The 7,709-nt window shown below is 40.6% G+C and overlaps 1 long non-coding RNA gene across 1 annotated transcript; it reads right to left on the reverse strand.

Moving 5' to 3' along the window:
* Positions 1-891: 891 nt before the first annotated feature.
* LOC142748237 (uncharacterized) lies at positions 892-7,495 on the reverse strand. Its single transcript, XR_012882201.1, has 4 exons — positions 7,274-7,495; positions 4,640-4,794; positions 4,282-4,308; positions 892-1,168 (listed from the first exon to the last, which is right to left on the reverse strand). It is a non-coding gene; the product is annotated as an uncharacterized LOC142748237 (long non-coding RNA).
* Between the last annotated feature and the right edge of the window lie 214 nt (positions 7,496-7,709).

Here is a 7,709-nt window from a genome sequence, read left to right on the forward strand (position 1 = left end):
CATACTCACTCAAATATTTACCCCCTAATACCGAAGGTATTTTAAACCTTTTATTTTTCCATCGAAATAGCTGTATAAGGACTTGTTTTTGCAGGACAAGTTGTACCTTTTAATAGCACCATTTTAGGGTACATATAATTTGTTGTCTAACTTTTATTAAAGGGGTTGTCCACCTTCTGACAACTGATGACCTATCCGCCAGATAGGTCATCAGTATATCATCGGTGCGAATCCGACACCCGGACCCCACACCGATAAGCCGCTCCGGTGGACTGCAGGATGTTATGGCACATAATGCTATGTACGGAGCCTGGAAGCAGTTAACTCCATACATAACATAGGGGCCGTGCTGCAGAACTGCAGGTCCGCTCCTATCCACTTGAATAAGAGCAGAGCTGCAATACTGCAGCTCGGCCACTATTCCGTGGCCGGAGCCAACTGCTTCCGGCATGTACATCCGATGCACAGAGGCTCCGGAGCAGCTGATCTGTGCGGGGCCTGGGTGTTGGACTCCCACAGATCATATACTGATGACCTATCCGGTGGATAGGTCATCAGTTGTCAGAAGGTGGAAAACCCCATTTAACTTTTTTGGTGGGGTAATGGAAAAAAAACCCTGAAATTTAGCCATTCTTTTTTGCATCTTAAATTTACACTGTTTACCGTGTGGTATAAAAAACATAATAACATTATTTAGCGGGTCATTACGATTGCAAAGATACCAAATTTAAATAATTTTGTTTATGTTTTCTTTTCAACAAGTTTTATTGAGATTTTACAACAAAGTAAGGAAATGTATTGCGTAAACACAAAAAAAGAAGTTTATAATATACAATATACAACAACTAATACAGCAATGAACTAGACAATATGTCAAACAGTCATGGCAGTAGTGATAAGAGCACGCAGAAAAATAACAAAAAAAGAGTGGAAAGAGGGAATGGAGAAAGGGGAACATAAAAACGGGTAGAGGTAAAGGAGGGGTCGGTCAGAGATCTAGAAAAATAAGTTGTTAAAAATTAAAAGGCAGTGATCATTGCAGCAGGTAAGTGAGAGTAGGCGTAGTTGATCCAGGGCAGCCAGAGCGACTCGAATCCGGCAATCCTATCTAGTAAAATACTGGTAAGTTTTTCATTCACAAATATTTGGTCCATTCTGGTTTTGACACCTGCAAAAATAACAGATTGCTTTTTCCAAGAGTGGGCAATGGTCATTTTGGCAGCCAAAAGGATGTAGGAGAACAACCGAAATTGTGCATGTGTTAGTTCAGGGGGTTTGAGGTGGAGAAGAGCTAACTTGGGGTCTTTATGTAAAATTATACCAAACAGACTCTGGGCAAGACCAAAGACTCTACTCCAGAATCTAACAAGTTTAGGACCAAACCACCATATGTGGAGCATGTCACCGGGCGCGGGGCAACCCCTAAAGCAGGAGGCAGGATAAGTGGGAAATGCGTGTGCAATTCGGCTAGGGACCAAGTACCACCGCATCATGACTTTATATGCAGATTCTAGGATATTCGTGTTAATAGAGCAATGCGAAACTGTGCTCCAAATACCGCGCCACTCTGCAGGTTCAAGCGTCGTCCCCAAGTCCCGGTGCCAATGGTCCACATGTGTATGAGGGGTAGGGGATGGGTTGCTAAGGAGCCATTTATATAAGAGAGATATGATCCCTCTAGAGGTTGGGCAGATGTCACAGATTCTCTCGAACTGTGAGCAAGAGTCGGGTGTAGCCTTGTTATTAAGGAGAGAAGTAATCCAGTTCTTGAGCTGCAGATATCTGAACAACTCGCCACTGGGGATCTGCTTAGAGGTCTGGAGTTCACAGAATGAGAGAATCCGAGAGTGGGTGGGCGTGAGAATGTGGTGAACCTTGAGTATGCCACCCAACCACCACCATTTAAAGGCGTGATAGTTGTCTGCGCCTGGAGAGAACAGAGGGTTGTGCCATAGAGAGATGAGGGGAAGATGTGGAGAAATCAATCTGCTAGAGTATTTTATGGAGTCCCAAACCGTTAAAATGTGTGTAAGAGAGGGGGAGAGATGGGTAGAGCGTAAGGAGGGGGGCAACCAAGGCAAAGATTGGATAGGGGTGGGCGACACCTCTGGAATATCCAGGTACACCCATAGAGGCATATTCACAGAAACATGTAATTTAGTTAAGGATGCGATCATAGCTGCTTGATAATATTTAGAGATATTAGGAACACCCAGTCCCCCGTCTATTTTCAGCGAGCAGAGAGTAGACCTGGATACTCTAGGGCGCGCGCCACGCCAGATAAATGAAGAAATACGATTCTGCAGGAGACGTAATATGTGTGGCGGGATTTTAATTGGCAGGGTTTGAAACAAGTAAAGAAGCCTGGGAAGGATAGTCATTTTAACCGCAGAAATCCGCCCTACCCAAGAGAGATAGGTGTATTGCCATGATGTCAGAGAAGAGGTAAGGGAGCGAATAAGGGAGGGATAGTTGGCAGAATATAGCTGGTCATAGCAGGTCAGATGAATACCCAGATAATCTAATGAGTGTCTGGCCCATTGAAAGGGAAAGTGACTACGTAGAGAGTGTAGGACTTGCTGGGAGAGATTAATGTTTAATGCGATTGATTTTGTGGGGTTGATAGCGAGCCCGGAAATTGAAGCAAAATCGGATAAAGTTTTCAATAAGTTGGGAAGGGAAACAGTGAGTTGGGAGAGCATTAGTAGCATGTCAACAGCAAAAAGGGACATTTTATGTTGCACACCCGCCAATTCCAATCCCTTGATGTTCGGATTTTGGCGTATCATCATAGCCAGGGGCTCAAGGGCCAGGATGAATAGAATGGGAGATAAAGGACGTTTTGTTTATGTTTTACTACTTTTACACAGTAAAAACACTTTTTTGTGTCGCCATATTTTAAGAACCATAACTTTTCTATTTTTCTGCTGACATAGCTGAATGAGGGCTTTTTTTTGCTGGGCGACGTGTCGTTTTTATTGATACCATTTTGGAGTACATGCAACTTTTTGATCACTTTTTATCACATTTTTTTTTTTAAGGCAGGATGAACAGAAAACAGCAATTCTGGCATTTGTTTTCTATTTTATTTTTTCGGCATTCACCGTGCGGGTTTAATAATGTAATCGTTTTATAGTTGGGGTCGTCACGGACGCGGTGATACCAAATATGTGTAACTTTTTACTTGGGATTTTTACTTTTTTTTTACTTGGGATTTTTATGTATTTATTATAAACTTTATTTTAGTCCCACTAGGGGACTTTACTATGCAATAATTTGATCGCTGTCATAATGCACTGCAATACTTCTGTATTGTAGCGCATTATTTCCTGTCAGTGTAAAACTGACAGGCATCTCTTAGGCCATGCATCTGGCATGACCTAACAGGCATTCACTAGAGGCAGACCTGGGGGCCTTTGTTATGACCCCAGATGCCATAGAAACCATCTGCACCCTGTGATCGCATTGCGAGGTGCCGATGGGGTGAGAAAGGGAGCGATCTCCCTCTAAAACCACTCAGAAGCGCTTTTGACTGCCGCATCTGAGGGGTTAAATGAGCTCACATGACCGGAAACCACTGCTTTTGGTCTCCGATCATTGCCCTGAAGCACCAGCCTCGGCTTCATGTGCAGAGTGCCCAATTCGGGGGGAAACATCTTCTGAAGTGCCGCCGTGAAAAGGCGGCGCTTCTGAAGAACTACCCTGAGCGGCAGTCGTTAAAGTGTTAAGATCTGACTTGAATACCTCAATATCACGTGATGGCATATTGCAGGTATGTTAACTATTGAAGACAGAAATATACTTTACAGATTCTTAGTCCTAGTGAACAAATACCAGCTACAGTGTTCAGAATGCAACAAGTGATTATAGATATGGCTAGTATTTTTTATTTATAAGGGTATGTTCACACACGGCGGATACACTGTGTAAAAGCACACAGCGAATCCGCCCCAGTCACCGCAGGGAATTCCGGACGAAAAAACCGTACCAAATTGTGGTGCAGTTTCTTAGGTCGAATGTCAAATAAGCATGTGAAAAAAAAAAATTCATACTTACCCGGTGCCATGGAGACGCATCCCTCTGCCGTCCTGCAGCTTGGCCTCCTGGGACAACGCTTTATCCCATGTGACCGCTGCAGCCTGTGATTGGCTGCAGCCTGCAGCGGTCACATGGGATGAAACATGGGCAAAGCACAGAATTCTAGGTAAGTATAAGATTTTCTTTTTCCCATTTGAGATTTTTACGGCGGAATTGTAGTTTTTCAGCTTAAAAAAGTTTTACCTTCATATTGAAATCAATGTGGAAAACCTGCAACAAAAAAGCAGCGATTACGCAAATATAATTGACATGCTGCGGATTAAAAAAAACACACCTCAAATTCTGAGCGTTTTTCTGTTTAGCATTTATGCAGCGTGTGGATGATTTGTGTAAATGCTATTGTATTATTTCCGCAACTAAATCCATTTCGGAAAATGTGCAGTATTTACGCTATGTGTGAACCCGGCCATTGTTTTTAAATTGCATTTTTTAATATTTCAGTTCCGCCTGCAATTTCTTTATTCTTGAACTACAGATCCGCATCATTGCTAGTTATTCTTACATTTTATTGTTCCCTAAATAGAGACCCTGCCTGACTAACCTTGCTCATATATCACCACCTGGTACCTTCCATGGTGGCCCGGGCCACGAAATAAGGATATGCTGGCGTCACTCATCTTGATATTTTATGCCACTTGATACTTGTTTCCACAACTGCTAAATTTTATTTCATACAAATAAACATACATTATTGATCTGTGAAACAAAAACAGAATTTAAGATAAAGGCTTATGATTTTTTTTTTTTGCGTGAATCCAAAGTCATTTAGATTCATGATTTGCTGCAAAGAAATTGAAATCTGCAAAACAAAGATTTATTTCCTGAAGTGAGTAGCAATTTGCAATGACTAAAGGCAATTCTGAAGCAAAAATTCCCGCAATTTGTCCATTCAGAAGCGATCATATGTGACAACGTGTACAGCAGCTTCTATAGCATCGGAAAGCAATATATTCAATCTGGCCACATTACAGCAGGTCACGTTTTCTATACGAGTCATTATTATTATTTATATAGCCATCACAGCTTCCAGTATCTCCAATAATAATGTTACAACTGTGTGACCTGTAACCATTTCTGTGGGATTCTGTGTTTCTATGGATCACAAATATTATTTAAGAATCCTATCAATGTGGTACACAAGCAAAACAGTGTATGAACCCTCCTTTCTCTTGATTATGCAAGTCACATGAATGGAACAGCAGCCCAGTAGATACATTTTTATAACATGTATTCTTTTTATTTTTTTTAAGATTAGTAGAGAAACAAACATGTGCAATAAATATAATATAATATTTTCTATAAAGTGAAATAAATACATATACCATACCTGAAACCCAGATCAGGCTGGACCAATGGAGTAACATATGTAACTCCGGTGGCCCTGACTCTGGTACAATGATGGACCCCAAAGGTTCACAATTGTCAACCCTATTTGGAGATGACTTTGAAGCCAATCACGCACCACTAGGGTGTATTTCTTATGGGTTGATTAATAAATAACCTAATATTGATGATAAGTCCTATGTGTGAGTTGATGGCAACAAAGCTAATAATGGCAATATAAGTGAATGTGCACATGACCTTGTCACCAATGCACACTTTTTGAGCAATGCTTTACAGTACTGTGGCTCACCTGTACCTTGTAGCAAAACCCATGTGCATATAAGCCTGAAATGCCTAAAAAGAGCCTAAAGTTAAAAGTTGTAATAAAAAAAAAAAACAAGACACGCTTACCTTGCAACAATAATATTTTTTACATTTAAAGAGGCTCTGTCACCACATTATAAGTGCCCTATCTCCTACATAATGTGATCAGCACTGTAATGTAGATAACTGTGGTTTTTATTTTGAAAAACTATAATTTTTGAGCAAGTTATGAACAATTTTAGATTTATGGTAATTAGTTTCTTAATAGACAACTGGGCGTGTTTTTACCTTTTGACCAAGTTGGCGTTGTAAAGAGAAGTGTATGGCGCTGACCAATCAGCGTCATACACTTCCCTCCATTCATGTCCATTTGTACTCACTGCACAGCGTGATCTCACGATATCATGCTGTGCTGTCACATACACCCACATTAACTTTACTGAAGTATCTTGAGAGTGAATATACATCACCTCCAGCCAGGAAACCGATGTCTATTCACACTCCCGACACTTCGGTAAAGTTTTTGTGGGACTTACACAGTACAGCGTGCTGTCATTCACAGCATGATCTCGCGAGATCACGCTGTGCTGTGATTAAGTCCCACATAAACTTTACCAAAGTGGCGGGAGTGTGAATAGACATCGCGTGCTGCCTGGAGGCAATGTGTATTCACTCAAGACACTTCAGTAAAGTTAATGTGGGTGTATGTGACAGCACAGCATGATCTCGACAGATCACACTGTGCTGAGTACAAATGGACATGAATGGAGAGAAGTGTATAACGCTGATTGGTCAGCGTCATACTCTTCTCTTTAGAACGCCCACTTGGTCAAAAGGTAAAACACGCCCAATTGTCTATTAAAAAACTAATTAGCATAAATCTAAAATTGTCCATAAGTTGCTCAAAAATGATTGTTTTTCAAAATAAAAACCACTGTTGTTATCTACATTAAAGCATCGATCACATTATGTAGGATACATGGCACTTGTAATCTGGGGACAGAGCTTCCTTAAAGCGATACTATCAGTAGATGGTGTTTGCTCCTTCATCTGCTGATTGCTGCCCGTTTTACACAAGGTAACCCGTATAAAAGGGTCTTTCCAGCCTATAAACAACAGGCTTAGAAGGGATAGACCTAAGGCTGCTTTGTGCCTGGCTCGAGGGAATCTTTCCCCACTACTCTACCTGCAGTGGAGGCCAAGCAAGGCAAAGTTTTGCTCTTCTTTTGACAAAGCTTCAGCCCTTTCTCTATTCCGTCACATTTTCTTTTAAGAGTCTGAAGAAAGTCTTCCAAACTGACATATGGATTTTCTTTCAGGTTTTTCTTATTTTTTTTTTAGTATTAATGTCACTTTAAATATCAATTCCCAATTTTAGTGTCATTATTGGAACTTCTAAATTTAGGTGACTAATTTAACAATTTACTAATACATAATTTAAAGTCACAATGAAGTTAAAATTCACTTTAAAAAGAGTGTTCTCTCATAAACTTTTATTACTTTACCTACTATACTTTCTTCTACTTACTTTAACCTATTTTCTTTCGTTTTTACATTAAATCCGTCTGACTCCTTTTTCAGTTTGTTATCTTCTTGCCCAGGTACATGATATCACAGTTGTAAGTGAGAAGAGATTGTAAATATATACACATATATAGAAAGGACATAGCAAACCTTACAGGTGCTGCTGCTGCCCGTGGCAATACGAGCCAAATAAATATTGTAATGGACAGAGTGAGCAGAGTTTTTCTTGTCCCAATCTCAACCTGCAAAGCACTGGAAAAGTGAAAAACATGGCAATCAAGAGGAAAACTATCTATTCTATGCTTGTTAGAAGAAGCAGGAACAGAGAAAAGTTCAAAGGAATCACAAGTCCTATGGGTGAGAGTCAAGGTGTGACAAAATGTCATAAACCGGCAGATGGCAAGGACGGTTTATTGGTTTAGAGATAAAGGGAAACAGAC

This window comes from Rhinoderma darwinii, chromosome 3 (assembly GCF_050947455.1).
Source record: "Rhinoderma darwinii isolate aRhiDar2 chromosome 3, aRhiDar2.hap1, whole genome shotgun sequence".
Taxonomy (NCBI): domain Eukaryota; kingdom Metazoa; phylum Chordata; class Amphibia; order Anura; family Rhinodermatidae; genus Rhinoderma; species Rhinoderma darwinii.